We start from the raw sequence: 6,556 nt of genomic DNA, 5'->3' as shown, positions 1-6,556 counted from the left end.
TCTTCTCCTTCTGGGACCCTGATTACGCATAGATTGACATGCTTTATATAATCCCATTGGTCCTTGATATTGCTTTCATTGATTTTCACTTGCTTTTCTATCTAATGTTCTGATTGGATAATTTCTGTTATCTGATCTTCTAAGGCACTTATTCCTTTCTCTGTATTATCTAATCTGCTTTTGACTGCCATCAGCTCTGCTCTTGTCTCAGTCACTGAGTTTTCTGTTTTTAATTGGTTCCTCTTTAAAGTTTCCATTTACTTTTTATAGTATTCTGCATTTTTATTCATATTCTCTTTTATTTTCTTTAGTGTTTTCATCACTCCTTTTTTGAAGTCATGATCTAGGAAACTATTGCAGTCTATTTCATTGATTGTTCTTTCAGGGACTTCTCTTGTTCTTCTAATAGAGAGTTTTCCCTCTGCTTCTTCATTGTACTTGTATCTCCCTCAATGGATTAAGGAAAGTCAGTTACCTACTGTGGTCCTGAAAGGCTTCTTTTTTCAAGTGGAAGTATTCCTGTGTAGACTGTGCACCTCTAATAATTTTGTCACAAGGTCTGTTTTTAATATGGATGATTGCCACATTTTTCTTCCATGTGTGTTGTCTGTTATCCCTTTGATTGGGGATATGGTAAGTTTTGTGTGATCAGAGCCTTTCCTGGTTGTTCAGTGGTAGCTCCTTTTTGTTCTGTTGCTGTCACAGCCCTGACAGTGGCCAGGTCTGCTCTCCTTCTGTTGGAATAGAGGCTTCCAGATCTGTTTCAAAGCTGTGGTATGTGGTAGGTGGGGTTGGAGTGCTTCAGATAATCTTTATTGATGCTGTCCTTGTCCTTGCTTTAGGTGCAGTAATGTCAGCTCCCTGCCCTGATGTCCCCCAGGTTCTGCACCAGCAGAGCCACCAGTGAAGATCTGCTGATATCAGGCACTAGGACCCACCATAGTTATCATGCGATCACATACTTGAATCTGTGGTGTGCCACAGCACCACTGCAGACCCCAGTTCCATGTCTGCATACTGTATGCAGGTCCATTGAAAATGCTGTACCTGCACCTGCCACCACTATGCACCAGAACTCTGCTTATTGCTCATTCATCTTAGAGGGTTTTGCCTGCACCTGCAGAGCCACCAGTGCAGATCCTCAAACATCATGTACTGGGGCTTGCTGTAGCCATCATGCAGTCACACATCTGGATCTGTGGTGTGCTAATGGTTCAGCACCTTCCCCAGCACTGTGTCTGCATATGGACTGCAGGTCCAATGAAAATGTTGCATCCACCTCCTCTGTGTGCCAGTACTCCACTCCTTGCTTGTTTGTCTTAGAGATGCAGGTCCACAAAGGCACCAGTAGAGCAAATCCACCTCCTCCATTTGGGACTGTAAATAAATCTCAGACCCCACCCCCATGAAGTTGTGGGTCCCCTGGGCGTGGATTCAGGTTTTCTGGATGCAATTTTAAAAGGGATATCTCTTTACTTTCGTTTTCTGATATTTCATTTTTAGTGTAAAGAAATGGCACTAAATTCTGTATGTTAATCTTGTATCCTGCTACCTTGCCAATTTATCTTATTAGCCCTAGTAGTATTTGTGTGGTGCCTTTAGGGTTTTCTATATATAGTATCATGCTGTCTGTATATAATGACAATTTTACTTCTTCTCTCCCAATTTGGATCCCTTTTATTTATTTTTCTTGTCCAGTTGATATGGCTAGGAATTACAATACTATATTGAATAGAAATGGCGAGAGTGAACATCCTTGTCTTGTTCCAGATTTTAGCAGAAAGGCTTTCTGGACACTATATACTGATCAAAGGAGCAATCCAAGATGAAGATATTATACTCATTATCATATATGCACCCAATATAGGAGGAACTAAATCCGTAAAACAAATACTAACAGACATAAAAGGAGAAATTAATGATAGTGCAATAATAGTAGATGACTTTAATTCTCCACTAACATCATTGGACAGGACTTCCAGACAGAAAATAAATAAGGCAGCAGAGATACTAAACAACACAATAGAAAAGTTGGAAGTGGTTGAAATTTTTAGGACATTACATCCCCCCAAACCAGAATATACATTCTTTCCAAGTGTTCATGGAACATCTTGTAGGTTAAAACACAGACTTCGGCACAAAAGAAACCTCAACAAATTTAAGAGGATAGAAACTATTCCAATCATCTTCTGTGACCTCCACGGTATGAAATAAAAATCAATCACAGAAAAACAAATGAGAAAAAAAAATGATAGCATGAAGACTAAACAACTTGCTACTGAAAAACCGGTGGGTAAATGATGAAATCAATGAAGAAGAAAAACATACCTTCAGACAAAAACAATGAAAACACAACCATGCAAAATCTATGGGATGTAGCAAAACCAGTTCTAAGATGAAAGTTCATAGCTATACAGGCCTTCCTCAAAAAAAAATCTAATTATTGCTAGATGTGTGTTTATTGCCATTTTGAAATTTGTTTTCCAGTTGATTTGGTATTTCGTCTTTGTTCCTTTCTTTTCCTTTTTGTTTTTCTTCCTGTGGTTTTATAATTTTCTTTGGTATTAACTTGGTTTCTTTTTGGTTTTTGTGACTCTATTGTATGCTTTTGTTTTGTAGTTACTGTATTTTTCAAGCATGTTAACCCCTTACTATATCTGATTGCTTTAGACTGATATTCATGTGGGCTCAAACATCCTAAAAATAATGAAGAAAAAAAGAAAGAAAAAGAAAAAGAAAAACGAAGAGAGAGAAAAAAATCTATATTTTCTTGCTACCCTCTCCTACTCTTTATGATTTTGTTATTCTATCTATCTATCTATCTATCTATCTATTTATTTATTTATTTATTTATTTATTTATTTATTTATTTATTTAATATCTTCATGTTTATTCTTTTGTAATTTAGTGTACTTATCACATTTGCAATTATGGTTTTCTCATTTCTATACCTTCTGCTTTCTTTTCTATTTAAAATAGAACTTTCAGTAATTTTTTTTTTTTAGTATAGGTTTAGTATTGTTGATTTCTTTTAGTTTTTGCTTGTCTGTGAAATTATTGATCTCTCCTTCTATTCTAAAGGATAGTCTTGCTTGATAGAGTATCCTAGGTTGTAGATTTTTCGTATACAGGGCTTTGAATATATCTTGCCACTCCCTTCTGGCCAGTAATGTTTGTGTAGAGAAATTAGCTGAAAACCTTATGGGGGTTCTCTCGTAATTGACTTTTTTTTTTCTTCTTGCTGCCTTTAGAATCCTTTATTTATCTTTAACTTTGGCCATCATAATTATAATATATCTTAGTGTATGTCTGTTTGAGACCCTCTGTGCCTCCTGTACTTGGATATCTGATACATTCTTTAGGTTTGGAAAATTTTCAATCATGTGTTCTTCAAGTACATTTTCAATCCCCTTTTCTCTTTCTTCTTCTTCTGGAACATCTATTATGAATAGGTTGGCATGCTTTATATTATCCCATATGTTCCTTATATTGCTTTCATAGGTTGTATTTGCTTCTCTTTTTGCTGTTATGATTGGGTGACTTCTGTAATCCTGTCTTTTAAGTCACTAATTCATTACTCTGCATTATCTAGTCTAACTTTGACTGCCTGTAGTTCAGCCCTTATCGAAGCAACTGAATTTTCTGTTTTTAATATTTTTTATTGAGCTATAGTCATTTTACAATGTGGTGTCAAATTCCAGTGTACACAATTTTACAGTTATACATGAAAATATATATATTCATTATCACAATTTTTTGCTGTATATATTTCCCTGTGGTATACAGTAAAATCTTGTTTATCAATCCTACATTTTGAAGTCCCAGTCTGTCCCTTCCCACCCCCATCCCCTTGGCAACCCCAAGTATGTATTCTATGACTATGAGTCACTTTCTGTTTTGTATTTATTTATTTATTTTTTTTAAGATTGTACATATGAGCGATCTCATATGGTATTTTTCTGTCTCTTTCTGGCTTTACTTCATTCTCCAGGAACATCCATGTTGCTACAAATGGCATTATGTTATCATTTTTTATGGATGAATAATATGCCATTGTATAAATATACCACCCTTCTTTATCCAGTCATCTGTCGATGGACATTTAGGCTGCATCAATGTCTTGGCTATTGTAAATAGTGTTTCTATGAACATTGGGATGCAGTTGTCATTTTGGAGTAGTGTTCCTTCTAGATATATGCCCAGGAGCAGGATTCCTGGGTCATATAGTAAGTTTATTCCTAGTCTTTTGAGGAATCATCATAAAGTTTTCCACTGTGGCTGCACCAAACTGCGTTCCCGCCAGCAGTGTAAGAGGGTTCCCTTTTCTCCACAGCCTCTCCAGCATTTGTCATTTGTGGACTTTTGAATGATGGCCATTCTGGCTGGTGTGAGGTGATACCTCATTGTAGTTTTGATTTGCATTTCTCTGATAATTAGTGATATTGAGCATTTTTTCATGTGCCTATTGATCATTTGCATTTCTTCCTTGGAGAATTGCTTGTTTAGGTCTTCTGCCCAATTTTGGATTGTTTTTTTTTTTTTTCTTATTAAGTCATATGAGCTGCTTATATATTCTGGAGATCAAGCCTTTGTTGGTTTCATTTGCAAAATTTTTCTCCCATTCTGTAGGTTGTCGTTTTGTTTTATTTATGGTTTCCTTTGCTGTGCAGAAGCTTGTAAGTTTCATTAGGTCCCATTTGTTTATTCTTACTTTTATTTCCATTGCTTGAGTAGACTGATCTAGGAGAACATTTTTGAGATGTATGTCAGATAATGCTTTCCCTAAATTTTCTTCTAGGAGGTTTATTGTATCTTGTGTTATGTTTAATGCTTTGATCAATTTAAGTTTATTTTTGTTTATGGTGTAAGGGAGTGTTCTAACTTCATTGCTTTTCATGCTGTCCAGTATTCCCAACACCATTTGCTGAAGAGACTGTCTTTATTCTATTGTATATTCTTGCCTCCTTTGTCAAAGATTAGCTGACCAAAAGTTTGTGGGTTCATTTCTGGGCTCTCTATTCTTTTCCATTGGTCCATATGACTCTTTTTGTACCAATATCATGCTGTTTTGATTACTGTAGCTCTATAGTATTGTCTGAAGTCTGGGAGAGTTATTCCTCTAGCCTCTTTCTTTTTCTTCAGTAATGTTTTGGCAATTCTAGGTATTTGATGGTTCCATATAAAATTTATTATGATTTGTTCTAGTTCTGTGAACTATGTCCTGGGTAATTTGATAGGGATTGTATTTAATCTGTAGATTGCCTTGGGTAGTATGACCATTTTGATAATAATGATTCTTCCAATATAGGAGCATGGGATATCTTTCCATTTTTTAAGTCTTTTTTAATTTCCTTAATCAGTGTTTTATAGTTTTCCATGTATAATTTTTTCTCCTCCTTGGTTAGATTTATTCCCAGGTATTTTATTACTTTTGGTGCTATTTTAAAGGGGATTGTTTCTTTACTTTCTATTCCTGTTGATTCATCATTAGTGTAAAGAAACACAACTGATTTTTGAATGTTAATCTTGTAAACTTCTACCTTGCTGAATTCTTTCATCCACTCTAGTAGTTTTTGTGTCGATCTTTTTGGGTTTTCTATGTATAGTATCATGTCATCAGCATATAGTGATACTTTTACCTCCTCTTTTCCAATTTGGATCCCTTTTATTTCTCTCTCTTACCTGATTGCTGTGGCTAGATCAACCAAGACTATGTTGTATACAAGTGGTGATAATGGGTAGCCTTGTCTTTTCCCAGATTTTAGTGGGAAACTTTTGAGTTTTTCACCATTGAGTACTATGCTGGCTGTAGGTTTGTCCTATATAACTTTTATAATGTTCAGATATGTTCCCTCTATACCCACTTTGGTGAGAGTTTTTATCATAAATGGGTGTTGAATTTTATCAAATGTTTTTTCTGCCTCTATTGAGATGATCATGTGGTTTTTGTCCTTTCTCTTGTTGATATGATGTATTATGTTGATTGATTTGCATATGTTTAACCACCCTTGTGTCCCTGGGATGAACCCAACTTGATCATGATTTATAATCTTTTGTCTGTTATTTTAGATTCCATTTGCTAATATTTTGGTAAGGATTTTTGCATCTAAGTTCATCAGTGATATTGGTGTGCAATTCTCTTTTCTGGTGGTGTCTTTCCCTGGTTTTGGTATCAAGGTGATGGTGGCTTCATAGAATGAGTTTGGGAGTATTCCCTCCTTTTCAGTCTTCTGGAAGAGTTTGAGAAGGACTGGTATGAGTTCTTCTTTTTATATTTGATAGATTTCCCCAGTGAAGCCATCCGGTCCTGGACTTTTATTTGTAGGGAGGTTTTCTATTACTAATTCAATTTCATTTCAAGTGATTGATTTGTTCATGTAGTCAGTTTCTTCATTCAGTCTTGGTGGACTTTATGTTTCCAGAATCTTGTCCATCTCCTCTAGGTTATCCAGTTTGCTTCCAGGGAGTTTTTGATAATATTCTCGTATGATATTCTGTATTTCTATCTTATTCGTTGTAATTTCTCCATTTTCCTTTCTTATTTTGCTTACTTGTG

This window comes from Camelus ferus, chromosome X (genome assembly GCF_009834535.1).
Source record: "Camelus ferus isolate YT-003-E chromosome X, BCGSAC_Cfer_1.0, whole genome shotgun sequence".
NCBI lineage: Eukaryota > Metazoa > Chordata > Mammalia > Artiodactyla > Camelidae > Camelus > Camelus ferus.
Note: the sequence above shows the minus strand (reverse complement) of the source record.